The sequence below is a fragment of the Chiloscyllium plagiosum genome, unplaced genomic scaffold (assembly GCF_037043375.1).
Source record: "Chiloscyllium plagiosum isolate Xiang-an unplaced genomic scaffold, Cpla_swu_hap1 HiC_scaffold_21, whole genome shotgun sequence".
In the NCBI taxonomy this organism is placed as follows: domain Eukaryota; kingdom Metazoa; phylum Chordata; class Chondrichthyes; order Orectolobiformes; family Hemiscylliidae; genus Chiloscyllium; species Chiloscyllium plagiosum.
Window position 1 is genome coordinate 99,069,637 of NW_028270159.1, and position 25,114 is coordinate 99,094,750.

A 25,114-nucleotide genomic window follows, 5' to 3' on the forward strand; every position below is an offset into this window, starting at 1 on the left:
TGTTCGACTGCTCACGGGAAAGGTAGTATTGTGAAACACTGCAGAAACGAACGACTTCCTTACTTTAGCTCCGACTGACAATACTCTGTGAAATTTTCCCAGATCCTCAGCTGAGGATTTTTGCTGCTGGAAGTTACCTCAGAAACCCTGTTAAATCGAAATGTATTGAGCGAATCGCAAAACAGAAAGCATTTAACACGGAACACAAACAAAACTGGCATACCTCATGCATTTTCAGACACAGAGATGCATGAATGCTAAATGTGATACAATCCGAGGGCATGAGTCATAAGGTAATCTCACAACTAACAACAGGGCATTTCCAAACGACTCTTTCAAACATACTGCAGCCTTACTGAACCATGACTTTCCAGACAATGCTGAAAAGAGAGGAAGAAAGAACATAATAAGAATTGGCCGTAAAAAGTGAATTTCACCAAGCACAGTCTCGATTAGATTACCTTTCCCTTCCGATGTTTCCAGGACGGAAATGAAGGAAATTCAACAAGGTATGACATCGAAATTCATTGGAACGATTTTCCCATTAGCTAGAAACCCAAATAACAACGAGTAGAGTCACCGTAGGACTTCGTTTCACAACAACGATGAAATAACAGTCTCCATTCGGTTTCAGAAAAAGCTCAACTTGCCTGGGACGGCAGAACTGTTTGCGATTTACCGAGCGGGAGGCGAACACGATCATGAGAGTAGAGACATTTTGAAATATTTGGCAGTATCCCACACCACAGTTAGTTCCCTGGGAAGCAAACCCATTTTACTTTTGTTTTCGACATCAATATACAGTGGGCACCGAAACAGCATTTTAACAAGCTGCAGCGTTGGAGTTGATCAGCAGAAATGGCAGTGGTGGGATGCGAACCCACGCCCCTTTCGAGACTGGAACCTGGATCCAGCGCCTTAGACCTCTCGGCCACACTACCAGCGGCCGCGCCGCCTCATTTTCTTCTATTTCCAATTGTGCTCCTGCATAACAACAGATGCAAAGTCACATGAAATGGGTTCAATGATTCCTCTCGGACTCGCACAGCTGCTGGGATGTGGCCGGCTACAATGTCAATTTCGCAGCAGATATTGATAGCCCATCAATCCAGACAAAAATCAATGGTAAGCTCAGTCTATCTTCTCAGACTCTTTTCAGCTACAAATATGTCTGTGAGTGCGTGAGAATAAGGGTTCGCTTATGATTTGGTCAAACAACCATGAGCAGCTTGACATTACTGGAATTTCCATTCTTGCTTTGCTAAATGATTTCACCCATTGCTCGAAACAGGACGACTTTCACGTTTACACGGAACACGAAACACACCGGACTACAGGGAAAATGCACAAACCTGAGCAGGCCGTGATCCACATCATACCGTGCAGCATAGTTTCAGTCACTGTGTCTGTTTTTTTTTTCAGAATAAGAGCCCCAAAGAATGTTCTCCACCCTAAAACCGGAGGTAGCATTACAATCCGAGAACGACAGATCACATTGTGAGAATGCTCTGACCTCGGAGCCAGTTCGAGATGCCACTTTCCTTGCCTTTTACCTTAACCGTGCAATTTGCTGCTGAGATGTTCACTCCTGGACATGAGCCACATGGATACCAACTGAGTTGGAAACCTGTGTGGGAATCGAGGAGAAGCGACTCAAGAAATTTTGCTAAATTCCGTGGTGCTTTTTAGAAACGCAGTTTCTGTTCACCTCAATCTAAAAGCCAGTTTCTGAACATAGTAACAGAAGTCAAAAGGTAATTACCTCACCCCACCCCCACTCCAGAAGAGGTGCTAACTGCCCTTGAGTGCTTTTTGTTCTCAATGTGAAGAGCTTTCACGCCTGAGTCACCTTCACGTCTCTGGTTGCTGAGTGACTCACAAAGAAGGAATTTCACCAGAGCTGCAACTGCTTCACTTCTCCACTCGTCCTCCCCGTTTACATTTTCCTGCTGGTCAGTGATTTAATGAAAACCAAACGGATGCGATGTCATTCTGTAGCCGCTCTGTCGATTCCTCCGTTTCAGTTCCAATATGACTTAGATCTCGGGGCGGATCTTAATACGAGCGACGCTATGAATGCGCAAGTCGAAAGGTTCCTCTGAGAGTGCAATTTCTTTCATTGCTGTTGCTGATTGAATGAGCCACTAACGTGCGAATTGCTCCAAAACATGATTCAGGATATCTGGTGCCAATTCTCGCACATTGAATAACGATTGACAGCTTCCAAATGAGGTCTTTCTGAGACGGCTTTGGGGTACATTTGACAGGCAGACAAGTTCAGGAATTCGTGGTGCGCTGTGACACCAGAGCATCTGCTTCTTTCCTGTCTTTGAACCGAGCCGCCTGCGCAAGGAAGGCAAATGCTTTACTGCTTTTCGAGGAAGGATCAGAAGGCGGTAACTACACTCTCCAACAGAATGGCATATGATCAGAACCAGGTTGGAGAAAAACTTAACAACGCTTTGCACTGTAATTAAATGGAATTGCATTACATTTCACTCCCAGAGCAGATTTGATCAAGCAAATTCAAAGGCAGGTTTGCAGATGGGAAAGCGTGCAAGAAAGCTCAGCTCTTGTCCATGCAGTTGAAGAACAAAACAGTTTCTGCTCAGTTTCGAAATGGGGACCTTTCGCGTGTTAGGCGAACGTGATGACCACTACACTACAGAAACAAGCCGCAGCCGGCCGTGCTGCGGCACAGTTGCGTCCAGCACTGAAAGTTGAATCCGTTCTTCTTTTTACAACGCGCTGTCCGTTCCCAATAGCTCGTTGTTGTCCAGCGTAATCGACATCTTGAAAACGTAAAAAAAAAGACACGTTAAATTGATGACAAAATATAGACAAAGATGTCGTCGATGTTTGTACCGTAGGGCGAGGTGGAATAGGCTGGGACGACTTTCCCTGCAGCGTAACAGCTGCGACATGACCTTATGGAAGGGTGGTAAACTGAGTATTTACGTGTTTTACCTAAGTTGGTGTGAGTTGAAAACTCGACAGCATAGCTTTAATGTGAGTGGGCTGAAAGTGACAAAGGACCTGAGGCACATTTCCCATAAAGAAGGTTGTGCGTGTTTGGAGTGATCTACCAGAGGAAGTGGAGGAGGCTATTACACTCAGAAAATTGCAAAGGTAATCGGTTGAGTTTCTGGATAGGATGCGTTCAGAGGGATTGGGGCCTAAAGGTTGGGGAACGGGACTTGTTTAACTTTGGCTATGTGGTGAGCATGGACGAGGTCCACCGAAGTATCTTTTTCCACGGTGTACCCCAATAACGTCACGTTGCTTCCACCGGCTTTAAAGGATTACTTTTTAGCGGAGTTTGCCATCGCAGTCTGTGGTACAATCATTTCGTCTGTTCGACTGCTCACGGGAAAGGTAGTATTGTGAAACACTGCAGAAACGAACGACTTCCTTACTTTAGCTCCGACTGACCATACTCTGTGAAATTTTCCCAGATCCTCAGCTGAGGATTTTTGCTGCTGGAAGTTACCTCAGAAACCCTGTTAAATCGAAATGTATTGAGCGAATCGCAAAACAGAAAGCATTTAACACGGAACACAAACAAAACTGGCATACCTCATGCATTTTCAGACACAGAGATGCATGAATGCTAAATGTGATACAATCCGAGGGCATGAGTCATAAGGTAATCTCACAACTAACAACAGGGCATTTCCAAACGACTCTTTCAAACATACTGCAGCCTTACTGAACCATGACTTTCCAGACAATGCTGAAAAGAGAGGAAGAAAGAACATAATAAGAATTGGCCGTAAAAAGTGAATTTCACCAAGCACAGTCTCGATTAGATTACCTTTCCCTTCCGATGTTTCCAGGACGGAAATGAAGGAAATTCAACAAGGTATGACATCGAAATTCATTGGAACGATTTTCCCATTAGCTAGAAACCCAAATAACAACGAGTAGAGTCACCGTAGGACTTCGTTTCACAACAACGATGAAATAACAGTCTCCATTCGGTTTCAGAAAAAGCTCAACTTGCCTGGGACGGCAGAACTGTTTGCGATTTACCGAGCGGGAGGCGAACACGATCATGAGAGTAGAGACATTTTGAAATATTTGGCAGTATCCCACACCACAGTTAGTTCCCTGGGAAGCAAACCCATTTTACTTTTGTTTTCGACATCAATATACAGTGGGCACCGAAACAGCATTTTAACAAGCTGCAGCGTTGGAGTTGATCAGCAGAAATGGCAGTGGTGGGATGCGAACCCACGCCCCTTTCGAGACTGGAACCTGGATCCAGCGCCTGAGACCTCTCGGCCACACTACCAGCGGCCGCGCCGCCTCATTTTCTTCTATTTCCAATTGTGCTCCTGCATAACAACAGATGCAAAGTCACATGAAATGGGTTCAATGATTCCTCTCGGACTCGCACAGCTGCTGGGATGTGGCCGGCTACAATGTCAATTTCGCAGCAGATATTGATAGCCCATCAATCCAGACAAAAATCAATGGTAAGCTCAGTCTATCTTCTCAGACTCTTTTCAGCTACAAATGTGTCTGTGAGTGCGTGAGAATAAGGGTTCGCTTATGATTTGGTCAAACAACCATGAGCAGCTTGACATTACTGGAATTTCCATTCTTGCTTTGCTAAATGATTTCACCCATTGCTCGAAACAGGACGACTTTCACGTTTACACGGAACACGAAACACACCGGACTACAGGGAAAATGCACAAACCTGAGCAGGCCGTGATCCACATCATACCGTGCAGCATAGTTTCAGTCACTGTGTCTGTTTTTTTTTTTCAGAATAAGAGCCCCAAAGAATGTTCTCCACCCTAAAACCGGAGGTAGCATTACAATCCGAGAACGACAGATCACATTGTGAGAATGCTCTGACCTCGGAGCCAGTTCGAGATGCCACTTTCCTTGCCTTTTACCTTAACCGTGCAATTTGCTGCTGAGATGTTCACTCCTGGACATGAGCCACATGGATACCAACTGAGTTGGAAACCTGTGTGGGAATCGAGGAGAAGCGACTCAAGAAATTTTGCTAAATTCCGTGGTGCTTTTTAGAAACGCAGTTTCTGTTCACCTCAATCTAAAAGCCAGTTTCTGAACATAGTAACAGAAGTCAAAAGGTAATTACCTCACCCCACCCCCACTCCAGAAGAGGTGCTAACTGCCCTTGAATGCTTTTTGTTCTCAATGTGAAGAGCTTTCACGCCTGAGTCACCTTCACGTCTCTGGTTGCTGAGTGACTCACAAAGAAGGAATTTCACCAGAGCTGCAACTGCTTCACTTCTCCACTCGCCCTCCCCGTTTACATTTTCCTGATGGTCAGTGATTTAAAGAAAACCAAATGGATGCGATGTCATTCTGTAGCCTCTCTGTCGATTCCTCCGTTTCAGTTCCAACATGACTTAGATCTCGGGGCGGATCTTAATACTAGCGACGCTATGAATGCGCAAGTCGAAAGGTTCCTCTGAGAGTGCAATTTCTTTCATTGCTGTTGCTGATTGAATGAGCCACTAACGTGCGAATTGCTCCAAAACATGATTCAGGATATCTGGTGCCAATTCTCGCACATTGAATAACGATTGACAGCTTCCAAATGAGGTCTTTCTGAGACGGCTTTGGGGTACATTTGACAGGCAGACAAGTTCAGAAATTCGTGGTGCGCTGTGACACCAGAGCATCTGCTTCTTTCCTGTCTTTGAACCGAGCCGCCTGCGCAAGGAAGGCAAATGCGCTACTGCTTTTCGTGGAAGGATCAGAAGGCGGTAACTGCACTCTCCAACAGAATGGCATATGATCAGAACCAGGTTGGAGAAAAACTTAACAACGCTTTGCACTGTAATTAAATGGAATTGCATTACATTTCACTCCCAGAGCAGATTTGATCAAGCAAATTCAAAGGCAGGTTTGCAGATGGGAAAGCGTGCAAGAAAGCTCAGCTCTTGTCCATGCAGTTGAAGAACAAAACAGTTTCTGCCCAGTTTCGAACTGGGGACCTTTCGCGTGTTAGGCGAACGTGATGACCACTACACTACAGAAACAAGCCGCAGCCGGCCGTGCTGCGGCACAGTTGCGTCCAGCACTGAAAGTTGAATCCGTTCTTCTTTTTACAACGCGCTGTCCGTTCCCAATAGCTCGTTGTTGTCCAGCGTAATCGACATCTTGAAAACGTAAAAAAAAAGACACGTTAAATTGATGACAAAATATAGACAAAGATGTCGTCGATGTTTGTACCGTAGGGCGAGGTGGAATAGGCTGGGACGACTTTCCCTGCAGCGTAACAGCTGCGACATGACCTTATGGAAGGGTGGTAAACTGAGTATTTACGTGTTTTACCTAAGTTGGTGTGAGTTGAAAACTCGACAGCATAGCTTTAATGTGAGTGGGCTGAAAGTGACAAAGGACCTGAGGCACATTTCCCATAAAGAAGGTTGTGCGTGTTTGGAGTGATCTACCAGAGGAAGTGGAGGAGGCTATTACACTCAGAAAATTGCAAAGGTAATCGGTTGAGTTTCTGGATAGGATGCGTTCAGAGGGATTGGGGCCTAAAGGTTGGGGAACGGGACTTGTTTAACTTTGGCTATGTGGTGAGCATGGACGAGGTCCACCGAAGTATCTTTTTCCACGGTGTACCCCAATAACGTCACGTTGCTTCCACCGGCTTTAAAGGATTACTTTTTAGCGGAGTTTGCCATCGCAGTCTGTGGTACAATCATTTCGTCTGTTCGACTGCTCACGGGAAAGGTAGTATTGTGAAACACCGCAGAAACGAACGACTTCCTTACTTTAGCTCCGACTGACCATACTCTGTGAAATTTTCCCAGATCCTCAGCTGAGGATTTTTGCTGCTGGAAGTTACCTCAGAAACCCTGTTAAATCGAAATGTATTGAGCGAATCGCAAAACAGAAAGCATTTAACACGGAACACAAACAAAACTGGCATACCTCATGCATTTTCAGACACAGAGATGCATGAATGCTAAATGTGATACAATCCGAGGGCATGAGTCATAAGGTAATCTCACAACTAACAACAGGGCATTTCCAAACGACTCTTTCAAACATACTGCAGCCTTACTGAACCATGACTTTCCAGACAATGCTGAAAAGAGAGGAAGAAAGAACATAATAAGAATTGGCCGTAAAAAGTGAATTTCACCAAGCACAGTCTCGATTAGATTACCTTTCCCTTCCGATGTTTCCAGGACGGAAATGAAGGAAATTCAACAAGGTATGACATCGAAATTCATTGGAACGATTTTCCCATTAGCTAGAAACCCAAATAACAACGAGTAGAGTCACCGTAGGACTTCGTTTCACAACAACGATGAAATAACAGTCTCCATTCGGTTTCAGAAAAAGCTCAACTTGCCTGGGACGGCAGAACTGTTTGCGATTTACCGAGCGGGAGGCGAACACGATCATGAGAGTAGAGACATTTTGAAATATTTGGCAGTATCCCACACCACAGTTAGTTCCCTGGGAAGCAAACCCATTTTACTTTTGTTTTCGACATCAATATACAGTGGGCACCGAAACAGCATTTTAACAAGCTGCAGCGTTGGAGTTGATCAGCAGAAATGGCAGTGGTGGGATGCGAACCCACGCCCCTTTCGAGACTGGAACCTGGATCCAGCGCCTGAGACCTCTCGGCCACACTACCAGCGGCCGCGCCGCCTCATTTTCTTCTATTTCCAATTGTGCTCCTGCATAACAACAGATGCAAAGTCACATGAAATGGGTTCAATGATTCCTCTCGGACTCGCACAGCTGCTGGGATGTGGCCGGCTACAATGTCAATTTCGCAGCAGATATTGATAGCCCATCAATCCAGACAAAAATCAATGGTAAGCTCAGTCTATCTTCTCAGACTCTTTTCAGCTACAAATGTGTCTGTGAGTGCGTGAGAATAAGGGTTCGCTTATGATTTGGTCAAACAACCATGAGCAGCTTGACATTACTGGAATTTCCATTCTTGCTTTGCTAAATGATTTCACCCATTGCTCGAAACAGGACGACTTTCACGTTTACACGGAACACGAAACACACCGGACTACAGGGAAAATGCACAAACCTGAGCAGGCCGTGATCCACATCATACCGTGCAGCATAGTTTCAGTCACTGTGTCTGTTTTTTTTTTCAGAATAAGAGCCCCAAAGAATGTTCTCCACCCTAAAACCGGAGGTAGCATTACAATCCGAGAACGACAGATCACATTGTGAGAATGCTCTGACCTCGGAGCCAGTTCGAGATGCCACTTTCCGTGCCTTTTACCTTAACCGTGCAATTTGCAGCTGAGATGTTCACTCCTGGACATGAGCCACATGGATACCAACTGAGTTGGAAACCTGTGTGGGAATCGAGGAGAAGCGACTCAAGAAATTTTGCTAAATTCCGTGGTGCTTTTTAGAAATGCAGTTTCTGTTCACCTCAATCTAAAAGCCAGTTTCTGAACATAGTAACAGAAGTCAAAAGGTAATTACCTCACCCCACCCCCACTCCAGAAGAGGTGCTAACTGCCCTTGAGTGCTTTTTGTTCTCAATGTGAAGAGCTTTCACGCCTGAGTCACCTTCACGTCTCTGGTTGCTGAGTGACTCACAAAGAAGGAATTTCACCAGAGCTGCAACTGCTTCACTTCTCCACTCGTCCTCCCCGTTTACATTTTCCTGCTGGTCAGTGATTTAATGAAAACCAAACGGATGCGATGTCATTCTGTAGCCTCTCTGTCGATTCCTCCGTTTCAGTTCCAACATGACTTAGATCTCGGGGCGGATCTTAATACGAGCGACGCTATGAATGCGCAAGTCAAAAGGTTCCTCTGAGAGTGCAATTTCTTTCATTGCTGTTGCTGATTGAATGAGCCACTAACGTGCGAATTGCTCCAAAACATGATTCAGGATATCTGGTGCCAATTCTCGCACATTGAATAACGATTGACAGCTTCCAAATGAGGTCTTTCTGAGACGGCTTTGGGGTACATTTGACAGGCAGACAAGTTCAGAAATTCGTGGTGCGCTGTGACACCAGAGCATCTGCTTCTTTCCTGTCTTTGAACCGAGCCGCCTGCGCAAGGAAGGCAAATGCTTTACTGCTTTTCGTGGAAGGATCAGAAGGCGGTAACTACACTCTCCAACAGAATGGCATATGATCAGAACCAGGTTGGAGAAAAACTTAACAACGCTTTGCACTGTAATTAAATGGAATTGCATTACATTTCACTCCCAGAGCAGATTTGATCAAGCAAATTCAAAGGCAGGTTTGCAGATGGGAAAGCGTGCAAGAAAGCTCAGCTCTTGTCCATGCAGTTGAAGAACAAAACAGTTTCTGCCCAGTTTCGAACTGGGGACCTTTCGCGTGTTAGGCGAACGTGATGACCACTACACTACAGAAACAAGCCGCAGCCGCCCGTGCTGCGGCACAGTTGCGTCCAGCACTGAAAGTTGAATCCGTTCTTCTTTTAACAACGCGCTGTCCGTTCCCAATAGCTCGTTGTTGTCCAGCGTAATCGACATCTTGAAAACGTAAAAAAAAAGACACGTTAAATTGATGACAAAATATAGACAAAGATGTCGTCGATGTTTGTACCGTAGGGCGAGGTGGAATAGGCTGGGACGACTTTCCCTGCAGCGTAACAGCTGCGACATGACCTTATGGAAGGGTGGTAAACTGAGTATTTACGTGTTTTACCTAAGTTGGTGTGAGTTGAAAACTCGACAGCATAGCTTTAATGTGAGTGGGCTGAAAGTGACAAAGGACCTGAGGCACATTTCCCATAAAGAAGGTTGTGCGTGTTTGGAGTGATCTACCAGAGGAAGTGGAGGAGGCTATTACACTCAGAAAATTGCAAAGGTAATCGGTTGAGTTTCTGGATAGGATGCGTTCAGAGGGATTGGGGCCTAAAGGTTGGGGAACGGGACTTGTTTAACTTTGGCTATGTGGTGAGCATGGACGAGGTCCACCGAAGTATCTTTTTCCACGGTGTACCCCAATAACGTCACGTTGCTTCCACCGGCTTTAAAGGATTACTTTTTAGCGGAGTTTGCCATCGCAGTCTGTGGTACAATCATTTCGTCTGTTCGACTGCTCACGGGAAAGGTAGTATTGTGAAACACCGCAGAAACGAACGACTTCCTTACTTTAGCTCCGACTGACCATACTCTGTGAAATTTTCCCAGATCCTCAGCTGAGGATTTTTGCTGCTGGAAGTTACCTCAGAAACCCTGTTAAATCGAAATGTATTGAGCGAATCGCAAAACAGAAAGCATTTAACACGGAACACAAACAAAACTGGCATACCTCATGCATTTTCAGACACAGAGATGCATGAATGCTAAATGTGATACAATCCGAGGGCATGAGTCATAAGGTAATCTCACAACTAACAACAGGGCATTTCCAAACGACTCTTTCAAACATACTGCAGCCTTACTGAACCATGACTTTCCAGACAATGCTGAAAAGAGAGGAAGAAAGAACATAATAAGAATTGGCCGTAAAAAGTGAATTTCACCAAGCACAGTCTCGATTAGATTACCTTTCCCTTCCGATGTTTCCAGGACGGAAATGAAGGAAATTCAACAAGGTATGACATCGAAATTCATTGGAACGATTTTCCCATTAGCTAGAAACCCAAATAACAACGAGTAGAGTCACCGTAGGACTTCGTTTCACAACAACGATGAAATAACAGTCTCCATTCGGTTTCAGAAAAAGCTCAACTTGCCTGGGACGGCAGAACTGTTTGCGATTTACCGAGCGGGAGGCGAACACGATCATGAGAGTAGAGACATTTTGAAATATTTGGCAGTATCCCACACCACAGTTAGTTCCCTGGGAAGCAAACCCATTTTACTTTTGTTTTCGACATCAATATACAGTGGGCACCGAAACAGCATTTTAACAAGCTGCAGCGTTGGAGTTGATCAGCAGAAATGGCAGTGGTGGGATGCGAACCCACGCCCCTTTCGAGACTGGAACCTGGATCCAGCGCCTGAGACCTCTCGGCCACACTACCAGCGGCCGCGCCGCCTCATTTTCTTCTATTTCCAATTGTGCTCCTGCATAACAACAGATGCAAAGTCACATGAAATGGGTTCAATGATTCCTCTCGGACTCGCACAGCTGCTGGGATGTGGCCGGCTACAATGTCAATTTCGCAGCAGATATTGATAGCCCATCAATCCAGACAAAAATCAATGGTAAGCTCAGTCTATCTTCTCAGACTCTTTTCAGCTACAAATGTGTCTGTGAGTGCGTGAGAATAAGGGTTCGCTTATGATTTGGTCAAACAACCATGAGCAGCTTGACATTACTGGAATTTCCATTCTTGCTTTGCTAAATGATTTCACCCATTGCTCGAAACAGGACGACTTTCACGTTTACACGGAACACGAAACACACCGGACTACAGGGAAAATGCACAAACCTGAGCAGGCCGTGATCCACATCATACCGTGCAGCATAGTTTCAGTCACTGTGTCTGTTTTTTTTTTCAGAATAAGAGCCCCAAAGAATGTTCTCCACCCTAAAACCGGAGGTAGCATTACAATCCGAGAACGACAGATCACATTGTGAGAATGCTCTGACCTCGGAGCCAGTTCGAGATGCCACTTTCCGTGCCTTTTACCTTAACCGTGCAATTTGCAGCTGAGATGTTCACTCCTGGACATGAGCCACATGGATACCAACTGAGTTGGAAACCTGTGTGGGAATCGAGGAGAAGCGACTCAAGAAATTTTGCTAAATTCCGTGGTGCTTTTTAGAAATGCAGTTTCTGTTCACCTCAATCTAAAAGCCAGTTTCTGAACATAGTAACAGAAGTCAAAAGGTAATTACCTCACCCCACCCCCACTCCAGAAGAGGTGCTAACTGCCCTTGAGTGCTTTTTGTTCTCAATGTGAAGAGCTTTCACGCCTGAGTCACCTTCACGTCTCTGGTTGCTGAGTGACTCACAAAGAAGGAATTTCACCAGAGCTGCAACTGCTTCACTTCTCCACTCGTCCTCCCCGTTTACATTTTCCTGCTGGTCAGTGATTTAATGAAAACCAAACGGATGCGATGTCATTCTGTAGCCTCTCTGTCGATTCCTCCGTTTCAGTTCCAACATGACTTAGATCTCGGGGCGGATCTTAATACGAGCGACGCTATGAATGCGCAAGTCAAAAGGTTCCTCTGAGAGTGCAATTTCTTTCATTGCTGTTGCTGATTGAATGAGCCACTAACGTGCGAATTGCTCCAAAACATGATTCAGGATATCTGGTGCCAATTCTCGCACATTGAATAACGATTGACAGCTTCCAAATGAGGTCTTTCTGAGACGGCTTTGGGGTACATTTGACAGGCAGACAAGTTCAGGAATTCGTGGTGCGCTGTGACACCAGAGCATCTGCTTCTTTCCTGTCTTTGAACCGAGCCGCCTGCGCAAGGAAGGCAAATGCTTTACTGCTTTTCGTGGAAGGATCAGAAGGCGGTAACTACACTCTCCAACAGAATGGCATATGATCAGAACCAGGTTGGAGAAAAACTTAACAACGCTTTGCACTGTAATTAAATGGAATTGCATTACATTTCACTCCCAGAGCAGATTTGATCAAGCAAATTCAAAGGCAGGTTTGCAGATGGGAAAGCGTGCAAGAAAGCTCAGCTCTTGTCCATGCAGTTGAAGAACAAAACAGTTTCTGCCCAGTTTCGAACTGGGGACCTTTCGCGTGTTAGGCGAACGTGATGACCACTACACTACAGAAACAAGCCGCAGCCGCCCGTGCTGCGGCACAGTTGCGTCCAGCACTGAAAGTTGAATCCGTTCTTCTTTTAACAACGCGCTGTCCGTTCCCAATAGCTCGTTGTTGTCCAGCGTAATCGACATCTTGAAAACGTAAAAAAAAAGACACGTTAAATTGATGACAAAATATAGACAAAGATGTCGTCGATGTTTGTACCGTAGGGCGAGGTGGAATAGGCTGGGACGACTTTCCCTGCAGCGTAACAGCTGCGACATGACCTTATGGAAGGGTGGTAAACTGAGTATTTACGTGTTTTACCTAAGTTGGTGTGAGTTGAAAACTCGACAGCATAGCTTTAATGTGAGTGGGCTGAAAGTGACAAAGGACCTGAGGCACATTTCCCATAAAGAAGGTTGTGCGTGTTTGGAGTGATCTACCAGAGGAAGTGGAGGAGGCTATTACACTCAGAAAATTGCAAAGGTAATCGGTTGAGTTTCTGGATAGGATGCGTTCAGAGGGATTGGGGCCTAAAGGTTGGGGAACGGGACTTGTTTAACTTTGGCTATGTGGTGAGCATGGACGAGGTCCACCGAAGTATCTTTTTCCACGGTGTACCCCAATAACGTCACGTTGCTTCCACCGGCTTTAAAGGATTACTTTTTAGCGGAGTTTGCCATCGCAGTCTGTGGTACAATCATTTCGTCTGTTCGACTGCTCACGGGAAAGGTAGTATTGTGAAACACTGCAGAAACGAACGACTTCCTTACTTTAGCTCCGACTGACCATACTCTGTGAAATTTTCCCAGATCCTCAGCTGAGGATTTTTGCTGCTGGAAGTTACCTCAGAAACCCTGTTAAATCGAAATGTATTGAGCGAATCGCAAAACAGAAAGCATTTAACACGGAACACAAACAAAACTGGCATACCTCATGCATTTTCAGACACAGAGATGCATGAATGCTAAATGTGATACAATCCGAGGGCATGAGTCATAAGGTAATCTCACAACTAACAACAGGGCATTTCCAAACGACTCTTTCAAACATACTGCAGCCTTACTGAACCATGACTTTCCAGACAATGCTGAAAAGAGAGGAAGAAAGAACATAATAAGAATTGGCCGTAAAAAGTGAATTTCACCAAGCACAGTCTCGATTAGATTACCTTTCCCTTCCGATGTTTCCAGGACGGAAATGAAGGAAATTCAACAAGGTATGACATCGAAATTCATTGGAACGATTTTCCCATTAGCTAGAAACCCAAATAACAACGAGTAGAGTCACCGTAGGACTTCGTTTCACAACAACGATGAAATAACAGTCTCCATTCGGTTTCAGAAAAAGCTCAACTTGCCTGGGACGGCAGAACTGTTTGCGATTTACCGAGCGGGAGGCGAACACGATCATGAGAGTAGAGACATTTTGAAATATTTGGCAGTATCCCACACCACAGTTAGTTCCCTGGGAAGCAAACCCATTTTACTTTTGTTTTCGACATCAATATACAGTGGGCACCGAAACAGCATTTTAACAAGCTGCAGCGTTGGAGTTGATCAGCAGAAATGGCAGTGGTGGGATGCGAACCCACGCCCCTTTCGAGACTGGAACCTGGATCCAGCGCCTGAGACCTCTCGGCCACACTACCAGCGGCCGCGCCGCCTCATTTTCTTCTATTTCCAATTGTGCTCCTGCATAACAACAGATGCAAAGTCACATGAAATGGGTTCAATGATTCCTCTCGGACTCGCACAGCTGCTGGGATGTGGCCGGCTACAATGTCAATTTCGCAGCAGATATTGATAGCCCATCAATCCAGACAAAAATCAATGGTAAGCTCAGTCTATCTTCTCAGACTCTTTTCAGCTACAAATGTGTCTGTGAGTGCGTGAGAATAAGGGTTCGCTTATGATTTGGTCAAACAACCATGAGCAGCTTGACATTACTGGAATTTCCATTCTTGCTTTGCTAAATGATTTCACCCATTGCTCGAAACAGGACGACTTTCACGTTTACACGGAACACGAAACACACCGGACTACAGGGAAAATGCACAAACCTGAGCAGGCCGTGATCCACATCATACCGTGCAGCATAGTTTCAGTCACTGTGTCTGTTTTTTTTTCAGAATAAGAGCCCCAAAGAATGTTCTCCACCCTAAAACCGGAGGTAGCATTACAATCCGAGAACGACAGATCACATTGTGAGAATGCTCTGACCTCGGAGCCAGTTCGAGATGCCACTTTCCTTGCCTTTTACCTTAACCGTGCAATTTGCTGCTGAGATGTTCACTCCTGGACATGAGCCACATGGATACCAACTGAGTTGGAAACCTGTGTGGGAATCGAGGAGAAGCGACTCAAGAAATTTTGCTAAATTCCGTGGTGCTTTTTAGAAACGCAGTTTCTGTTCACCTCAATCTAAAAGCCAGTTTCTGAACATAGTAACAGAAGTCAAAAGGTAATTACCTCACCCCACCCCCACTCCAGAAGAGGTGCTAACTGCCCTTGAATGCTTTTTGTTCTCAATGTGAAGAGCTTTCACGCCTGAGTCACCTTCACGTCTCTGGTTGCTGAGTGACTCACAAAGAAGGAATTTCACCAGAGCTGCAACTGCTTCACTTCTCCACTCGCCCTCCCCGTTTACATTTTCCTGATGGTCAGTGATTTAAAGAAAACCAAATGGATGCGATGTCATTCTGTAGCCTCTCTGTCGATTCCTCCGTTTCAGTTCCAACATGACTTAGATCTCGGGGCGGATCTTAATACTAGCGACGCTATGAATGCGCAAGTCGAAAGGTTCCTCTGAGAGTGCAATTTCTTTCATTGCTGTTGCTGATTGAATGAGCCACTAACGTGCGAATTGCTCCAAAACATGATTCAGGATATCTGGTGCCAATTCTCGCACATTGAATAACGATTGACAGCTTCCAAATGAGGTCTTTCTGAGACGGCTTTGGGGTACATTTGACAGGCAGACAAGTTCAGAAATTCGTGGTGCGCTGTGACACCAGAGCATCTGCTTCTTTCCTGTCTTTGAACCGAGCCGCCTGCGCAAGGAAGGCAAATGCGCTACTGCTTTTCGTGGAAGGATCAGAAGGCGGTAACTGCACTCTCCAACAGAATGGCATATGATCAGAACCAGGTTGGAGAAAAACTTAACAACGCTTTGCACTGTAATTAAATGGAATTGCATTACATTTCACTCCCAGAGCAGATTTGATCAAGCAAATTCAAAGGCAGGTTTGCAGATGGGAAAGCGTGCAAGAAAGCTCAGCTCTTGTCCATGCAGTTGAAGAACAAAACAGTTTCTGCCCAGTTTCGAACTGGGGACCTTTCGCGTGTTAGGCGAACGTGATGACCACTACACTACAGAAACAAGCCGCAGCCGGCCGTGCTGCGGCACAGTTGCGTCCAGCACTGAAAGTTGAATCCGTTCTTCTTTTTACAACGCGCTGTCCGTTCCCAATAGCTCGTTGTTGTCCAGCGTAATCGACATCTTGAAAACGTAAAAAAAAAGACACGTTAAATTGATGACAAAATATAGACAAAGATGTCGTCGATGTTTGTACCGTAGGGCGAGGTGGAATAGGCTGGGACGACTTTCCCTGCAGCGTAACAGCTGCGACATGACCTTATGGAAGGGTGGTAAACTGAGTATTTACGTGTTTTACCTAAGTTGGTGTGAGTTGAAAACTCGACAGCATAGCTTTAATGTGAGTGGGCTGAAAGTGACAAAGGACCTGAGGCACATTTCCCATAAAGAAGGTTGTGCGTGTTTGGAGTGATCTACCAGAGGAAGTGGAGGAGGCTATTACACTCAGAAAATTGCAAAGGTAATCGGTTGAGTTTCTGGATAGGATGCGTTCAGAGGGATTGGGGCCTAAAGGTTGGGGAACGGGACTTGTTTAACTTTGGCTATGTGGTGAGCATGGACGAGGTCCACCGAAGTATCTTTTTCCACGGTGTACCCCAATAACGTCACGTTGCTTCCACCGGCTTTAAAGGATTACTTTTTAGCGGAGTTTGCCATCGCAGTCTGTGGTACAATCATTTCGTCTGTTCGACTGCTCACGGGAAAGGTAGTATTGTGAAACACTGCAGAAACGAACGACTTCCTTACTTTAGCTCCGACTGACCATACTCTGTGAAATTTTCCCAGATCCTCAGCTGAGGATTTTTGCTGCTGGAAGTTACCTCAGAAACCCTGTTAAATCGAAATGTATTGAGCGAATCGCAAAACAGAAAGCATTTAACACGGAACACAAACAAAACTGGCATACCTCATGCATTTTCAGACACAGAGATGCTTGAATGCTAAATGTGATACAATCCGAGGGCATGAGTCATAAGGTAATCTCACAACTAACAACAGGGCATTTCCAAACGACTCTTTCAAACATACTGCAGCCTTACTGAACCATGACTTTCCAGACAATGCTGAAAAGAGAGGAAGAAAGAACATAATAAGAATTGGCCGTAAAAAGTGAATTTCACCAAGCACAGTCTCGATTAGATTACCTTTCCCTTCCGATGTTTCCAGGACGGAAATGAAGGAAATTCAACAAGGTATGACATCGAAATTCATTGGAACGATTTTCCCATTAGCTAGAAACCCAAATAACAACGAGTAGAGTCACCGTAGGACTTCGTTTCACAACAACGATGAAATAACAGTCTCCATTCGGTTTCAGAAAAAGCTCAACTTGCCTGGGACGGCAGAACTGTTTGCGATTTACCGAGCGGGAGGCGAACACGATCATGAGAGTAGAGACATTTTGAAATATTTGGCAGTATCCCACACCACAGTTAGTTCCCTGGGAAGCAAACCCATTTTACTTTTGTTTTCGACATCAATATACAGTGGGCACCGAAACAGCATTTTAACAAGCTGCAGCGTTGGAGTTGATCAGCAGAAATGGCAGTGGTGGGATGCGAACCCACGCCCCTTTCGAGACTGGAACCTGGATCCAGCGCCTGAGACCTCTCGGCCACACTACCAGCGGCCGCGCCGCCTCATTTTCTTCTATTTCCAATTGTGCTCCTGCATAACAACAGATGCAAAGTCACATGAAATGGGTTCAATGATTCCTCTCGGACTCGCACAGCTGCTGGGATGTGGCCGGCTACAATGTCAATTTCGCAGCAGATATTGATAGCCCATCAATCCAGACAAAAATCAATGGTAAGCTCAGTCTATCTTCTCAGACTCTTTTCAGCTACAAATGTGTCTGTGAGTGCGTGAGAATAAGGGTTCGCTTATGATTTGGTCAAACAACCATGAGCAGCTTGACATTACTGGAATTTCCATTCTTGCTTTGCTAAATGATTTCACCCATTGCTCGAAACAGGACGACTTTCACGTTTACACGGAACACGAAACACACCGGACTACAGGGAAAATGCACAAACCTGAGCAGGCCGTGATCCACATCATACCGTGCAGCATAGTTTCAGTCACTGTGTCTGTTTTTTTTTTTCAGAATAAGAGCCCCAAAGAATGTTCTCCACCCTAAAACCGGAGGTAGCATTACAATCCGAGAACGACAGATCACATTGTGAGAATGCTCTGACCTCGGAGCCAGTTCGAGATGCCACTTTCCTTGCCTTTTACCTTAACCGTGCAATTTGCTGCTGAGATGTTCACTCCTGGACATGAGCCACATGGATACCAACTGAGTTGGAAACCTGTGTGGGAATCGAGGAGAAGCGACTCAAGAAATTTTGCTAAATTCCGTGGTGCTTTTTAGAAACGCAGTTTCTGTTCACCTCAATCTAAAAGCCAGTTTCTGAACATAGTAACAGAAGTCAAAAGGTAATTACCTCACCCCACCCCCACTCCAGAAGAGGTGCTAACTGCCCTTGAATGCTTTTTGTTCTCAATGTGAAGAGCTTTCACGCCTGAGTCACCTTCACGTCTCTGGTTGCTGAGTGACTCACAAAGAAGGAATTTCACCAGAGCTGCAACTGCTTCACTTCTCCACTCGCCCTCCCCGTTTACATTTTCCTGATGGTCAGTGATTTAAAGAAAACCAAATGGATGCGATGTCATTCTGTAGCCTCTCTGTCGATTCCTCCGTTTCAGTTCCAACATGACTTAGATCTCGGGGCGGATCTTAATACTAGCGACGCTATGAATGCGCAAGTCGAAAGGTTCCTCTGAGAGTGCAATTTCTTTCATTGCTGTTGCTGATTGAATGAGCCACTAACGTGCGAATTGCTCCAAAACATGATTCAGGATATCTGGTGCCAATTCTCGCACATTGAATAACGATTGACAGCTTCCAAATGAGGTCTTTCTGAGACGGCTTTGGGGTACATTTGACAGGCAGACAAGTTCAGAAATTCGTGGTGCGCTGTGACACCAGAGCATCTGCTTCTTTCCTGTCTTTGAACCGAGCCGCCTGCGCAAGGAAGGCAAATGCGCTACTGCTTTTCGTGGAAGGATCAGAAGGCGGTAACTGCACTCTCCAACAGAATGGCATATGATCAGAACCAGGTTGGAGAAAAACTTAACAACGCTTTGCACTGTAATTAAATGGAATTGCATTACATTTCACTCCCAGAGCAGATTTGATCAAGCAAATTCAAAGGCAGGTTTGCAGATGGGAAAGCGTGCAAGAAAGCTCAGCTCTTGTCCATGCAGTTGAAGAACAAAACAGTTTCTGCCCAGTTTCGAACTGGGGACCTTTCGCGTGTTAGGCGAACGTGATGACCACTACACTACAGAAACAAGCCGCAGCCGCCCGTGCTGCGGCACAGTTGCGTCCAGCACTGAAAGTTGAATCCGTTCTTCTTTTTACAACGCGCTGTCCGTTCCCAATAGCTCGTTGTTGTCCAGCGTAATCGACATCTTGAAAACGTAAAAAAAAAAGACACGTTAAATTGATGACAAAATATAGACAAAGATGTCGTCGATGTTTGTACCGTAGGGCGAGGTGGAATAGGCTGGGACGACTTTCCCTGCAGCGTAACAGCTGCGACATGACCTTATGGAAGGGTGGTAAACTGAGTATTTACGTGTTTTACCTAAGTTGGTGTGAGTTGAAAACTCGACAGCATAGCTTTAATGTGAGTGGGCTGAAAGTGACAAAGGACCTGAGGCACATTTCCCATAAAGAAGGTTGTGCGTGTTTGGAGTGATCTACCAGAGGAAGTGGAGGAGGCTATTACACTCAGAAAATTGCAAAGGTAATCGGTTGAGTTTCTGGATAGGATGCGTTCAGAGGGATTGGGGCCTAAAGGTTGGGGAACGGGACTTGTTTAACTTTGGCTATGTGGTGAGCATGGACGAGGTCCACCGAAGTATCTTTTTCCACGGTGTACCCCAATAACGTCACGTTGCTTCCACCGGCTTTAAAGGATTACTTTTTAGCGGAGTTTGCCATCGCAGTCTGTGGTACAATCATTTCGTCTGTTCGACTGCTCACGGGAAAGGTAGTATTGTGAAACACTGCAGAAACGAACGACTTCCTTACTTTAGCTCCGACTGACCATACTCTGTGAAATTTTCCCAGATCCTCAGCTGAGGATTTTTGCTGCTGGAAGTTACCTCAGAAACCCTGTTAAATCGAAATGTATTGAGCGAATCGCAAAACAGAAAGCATTTAACACGGAACACAAACAAAACTGGCATACCTCATGCATTTTCAGACACAGAGATGCTTGAATGCTAAATGTGATACAATCCGAGGGCATGAGTCATAAGGTAATCTCACAACTAACAACAGGGCATTTCCAAACGACTCTTTCAAACATACTGCAGCCTTACTGAACCATGACTTTCCAGACAATGCTGAAAAGAGAGGAAGAAAGAACATAATAAGAATTGGCCGTAAAAAGTGAATTTCACCAAGCACAGTCTCGATTAGATTACCTTTCCCTTCCGATGTTTCCAGGACGGAAATGAAGGAAATTCAACAAGGTATGACATCGAAATTCATTGGAACGATTTTCCCATTAGCTAGAAACCCAAATAACAACGAGTAGAGTCACCGTAGGACTTCGTTTCACAACAACGATGAAATAACAGTCTCCATTCGGTTTCAGAAAAAGCTCAACTTGCCTGGGACGGCAGAACTGTTTGCGATTTACCGAGCGGGAGGCGAACACGATCATGAGAGTAGAGACATTTTGAAATATTTGGCAGTATCCCACACCACAGTTAGTTCCCTGGGAAGCAAACCCATTTTACTTTTGTTTTCGACATCAATATACAGTGGGCACCGAAACAGCATTTTAACAAGCTGCAGCGTTGGAGTTGATCAGCAGAAATGGCAGTGGTGGGATGCGAACCCACGCCCCTTTCGAGACTGGAACCTGGATCCAGCGCCTGAGACCTCTCGGCCACACTACCAGCGGCCGCGCCGCCTCATTTTCTTCTATTTCCAATTGTGCTCCTGCATAACAACAGATGCAAAGTCACATGAAATGGGTTCAATGATTCCTCTCGGACTCGCACAGCTGCTGGGATGTGGCCGGCTACAATGTCAATTTCGCAGCAGATATTGATAGCCCATCAATCCAGACAAAAATCAATGGTAAGCTCAGTCTATCTTCTCAGACTCTTTTCAGCTACAAATGTGTCTGTGAGTGCGTGAGAATAAGGGTTCGCTTATGATTTGGTCAAACAACCATGAGCAGCTTGACATTACTGGAATTTCCATTCTTGCTTTGCTAAATGATTTCACCCATTGCTCGAAACAGGACGACTTTCACGTTTACACGGAACACGAAACACACCGGACTACAGGGAAAATGCACAAACCTGAGCAGGCCGTGATCCACATCATACCGTGCAGCATAGTTTCAGTCACTGTGTCTGTTTTTTTTTTCAGAATAAGAGCCCCAAAGAATGTTCTCCACCCTAAAACCGGAGGTAGCATTACAATCCGAGAACGACAGATCACATTGTGAGAATGCTCTGACCTCGGAGCCAGTTCGAGATGCCACTTTCCTTGCCTTTTACCTTAACCGTGCAATTTGCTGCTGAGATGTTCACTCCTGGACATGAGCCACATGGATACCAACTGAGTTGGAAACCTGTGTGGGAATCGAGGAGAAGCGACTCAAGAAATTTTGCTAAATTCCGTGGTGCTTTTTAGAAACGCAGTTTCTGTTCACCTCAATCTAAAAGCCAGTTTCTGAACATAGTAACAGAAGTCAAAAGGTAATTACCTCACCCCACCCCCACTCCAGAAGAGGTGCTAACTGCCCTTGAATGCTTTTTGTTCTCAATGTGAAGAGCTTTCACGCCTGAGTCACCTTCACGTCTCTGGTTGCTGAGTGACTCACAAAGAAGGAATTTCACCAGAGCTGCAACTGCTTCACTTCTCCACTCGCCCTCCCCGTTTACATTTTCCTGATGGTCAGTGATTTAAAGAAAACCAAATGGATGCGATGTCATTCTGTAGCCTCTCTGTCGATTCCTCCGTTTCAGTTCCAACATGACTTAGATCTCGGGGCGGATCTTAATACTAGCGACGCTATGAATGCGCAAGTCGAAAGGTTCCTCTGAGAGTGCAATTTCTTTCATTGCTGTTGCTGATTGAATGAGCCACTAACGTGCGAATTGCTCCAAAACATGATTCAGGATATCTGGTGCCAATTCTCGCACATTGAATAACGATTGACAGCTTCCAAATGAGGTCTTTCTGAGACGGCTTTGGGGTACATTTGACAGGCAGACAAGTTCAGAAATTCGTGGTGCGCTGTGACACCAGAGCATCTGCTTCTTTCCTGTCTTTGAACCGAGCCGCCTGCGCAAGGAAGGCAAATGCGCTACTGCTTTTCGTGGAAGGATCAGAAGGCGGTAACTGCACTCTCCAACAGAATGGCATATGATCAGAACCAGGTTGGAGAAAAACTTAACAACGCTTTGCACTGTAATTAAATGGAATTGCATTACATTTCACTCCCAGAGCAGATTTGATCAAGCAAATTCAAAGGCAGGTTTGCAGATGGGAAAGCGTGCAAGAAAGCTCAGCTCTTGTCCATGCAGTTGAAGAACAAAACAGTTTCTGCCCAGTTTCGAACTGGGGACCTTTCGCGTGTTAGGCGAACGTGATGACCACTACACTACAGAAACAAGCCGCAGCCGCCCGTGCTGCGGCACAGTTGCGTCCAGCACTGAAAGTTGAATCCGTTCTTCTTTTTACAACGCGCTGTCCGTTCCCAATAGCTCGTTGTTGTCCAGCGTAATCGACATCTTGAAAACGTAAAAAAAAAAGACACGTTAAATTGATGACAAAATATAGACAAAGATGTCGTCGATGTTTGTACCGTAGGGCGAGGTGGAATAGGCTGGGACGACTTTCCCTGCAGCGTAACAGCTGCGACATGACCTTATGGAAGGGTGGTAAACTGAGTATTTACGTGTTTTACCTAAGTTGGTGTGAGTTGAAAACTCGACAGCATAGCTTTAATGTGAGTGGGCTGAAAGTGACAAAGGACCTGAGGCACATTTCCCATAAAGAAGGTTGTGCGTGTTTGGAGTGATCTACCAGAGGAAGTGGAGGAGGCTATTACACTCAGAAAATTGCAAAGGTAATCGGTTGAGTTTCTGGATAGGATGCGTTCAGAGGGATTGGGGCCTAAAGGTTGGGGAACGGGACTTGTTTAACTTTGGCTATGTGGTGAGCATGGACGAGGTCCACCGAAGTATCTTTTTCCACGGTGTACCCCAATAACGTCACGTTGCTTCCACCGGCTTTAAAGGATTACTTTTTAGCGGAGTTTGCCATCGCAGTCTGTGGTACAATCATTTCGTCTGTTCGACTGCTCACGGGAAAGGTAGTATTGTGAAACACTGCAGAAACGAACGACTTCCTTACTTTAGCTCCGACTGACCATACTCTGTGAAATTTTCCCAGATCCTCAGCTGAGGATTTTTGCTGCTGGAAGTTACCTCAGAAACCCTGTTAAATCGAAATGTATTGAGCGAATCGCAAAACAGAAAGCATTTAACACGGAACACAAACAAAACTGGCATACCTCATGCATTTTCAGACACAGAGATGCTTGAATGCTAAATGTGATACAATCCGAGGGCATGAGTCATAAGGTAATCTCACAACTAACAACAGGGCATTTCCAAACGACTCTTTCAAACATACTGCAGCCTTACTGAACCATGACTTTCCAGACAATGCTGAAAAGAGAGGAAGAAAGAACATAATAAGAATTGGCCGTAAAAAGTGAATTTCACCAAGCACAGTCTCGATTAGATTACCTTTCCCTTCCGATGTTTCCAGGACGGAAATGAAGGAAATTCAACAAGGTATGACATCGAAATTCATTGGAACGATTTTCCCATTAGCTAGAAACCCAAATAACAACGAGTAGAGTCACCGTAGGACTTCGTTTCACAACAACGATGAAATAACAGTCTCCATTCGGTTTCAGAAAAAGCTCAACTTGCCTGGGACGGCAGAACTGTTTGCGATTTACCGAGCGGGAGGCGAACACGATCATGAGAGTAGAGACATTTTGAAATATTTGGCAGTATCCCACACCACAGTTAGTTCCCTGGGAAGCAAACCCATTTTACTTTTGTTTTCGACATCAATATACAGTGGGCACCGAAACAGCATTTTAACAAGCTGCAGCGTTGGAGTTGATCAGCAGAAATGGCAGTGGTGGGATGCGAACCCACGCCCCTTTCGAGACTGGAACCTGGATCCAGCGCCTGAGACCTCTCGGCCACACTACCAGCGGCCGCGCCGCCTCATTTTCTTCTATTTCCAATTGTGCTCCTGCATAACAACAGATGCAAAGTCACATGAAATGGGTTCAATGATTCCTCTCGGACTCGCACAGCTGCTGGGATGTGGCCGGCTACAATGTCAATTTCGCAGCAGATATTGATAGCCCATCAATCCAGACAAAAATCAATGGTAAGCTCAGTCTATCTTCTCAGACTCTTTTCAGCTACAAATGTGTCTGTGAGTGCGTGAGAATAAGGGTTCGCTTATGATTTGGTCAAACAACCATGAGCAGCTTGACATTACTGGAATTTCCATTCTTGCTTTGCTAAATGATTTCACCCATTGCTCGAAACAGGACGACTTTCACGTTTACACGGAACACGAAACACACCGGACTACAGGGAAAATGCACAAACCTGAGCAGGCCGTGATCCACATCATACCGTGCAGCATAGTTTCAGTCACTGTGTCTGTTTTTTTTTTCAGAATAAGAGCCCCAAAGAATGTTCTCCACCCTAAAACCGGAGGTAGCATTACAATCCGAGAACGACAGATCACATTGTGAGAATGCTCTGACCTCGGAGCCAGTTCGAGATGCCACTTTCCTTGCCTTTTACCTTAACCGTGCAATTTGCTGCTGAGATGTTCACTCCTGGACATGAGCCACATGGATACCAACTGAGTTGGAAACCTGTGTGGGAATC

The 25,114-nt window shown here is 45.4% G+C and overlaps 6 non-coding genes across 6 annotated transcripts; all 6 read right to left on the reverse strand.

The window, feature by feature from the left end:
• Positions 1-5,953: 5,953 nt before the first annotated feature.
• trnav-aac (transfer RNA valine (anticodon AAC)) lies at positions 5,954-6,026 on the reverse strand. Its single transcript has one exon. It is a non-coding gene; the product is annotated as a tRNA-Val (tRNA).
• Positions 6,027-9,306: 3,280 nt separating this feature from the next.
• Positions 9,307-9,379, reverse strand: trnav-aac (transfer RNA valine (anticodon AAC)). Its single transcript has one exon. It is a non-coding gene; the product is annotated as a tRNA-Val (tRNA).
• A 3,280-nt stretch (positions 9,380-12,659) lies between these two features.
• Positions 12,660-12,732, reverse strand: trnav-aac (transfer RNA valine (anticodon AAC)). The gene has a single exon. It is a non-coding gene; the product is annotated as a tRNA-Val (tRNA).
• Positions 12,733-16,011: 3,279 nt separating this feature from the next.
• trnav-aac (transfer RNA valine (anticodon AAC)) lies at positions 16,012-16,084 on the reverse strand. The gene has a single exon. It is a non-coding gene; the product is annotated as a tRNA-Val (tRNA).
• Positions 16,085-19,365: 3,281 nt separating this feature from the next.
• Positions 19,366-19,438, reverse strand: trnav-aac (transfer RNA valine (anticodon AAC)). Its single transcript has one exon. It is a non-coding gene; the product is annotated as a tRNA-Val (tRNA).
• Positions 19,439-22,719: 3,281 nt separating this feature from the next.
• trnav-aac (transfer RNA valine (anticodon AAC)) lies at positions 22,720-22,792 on the reverse strand. The gene has a single exon. It is a non-coding gene; the product is annotated as a tRNA-Val (tRNA).
• Between the last annotated feature and the right edge of the window lie 2,322 nt (positions 22,793-25,114).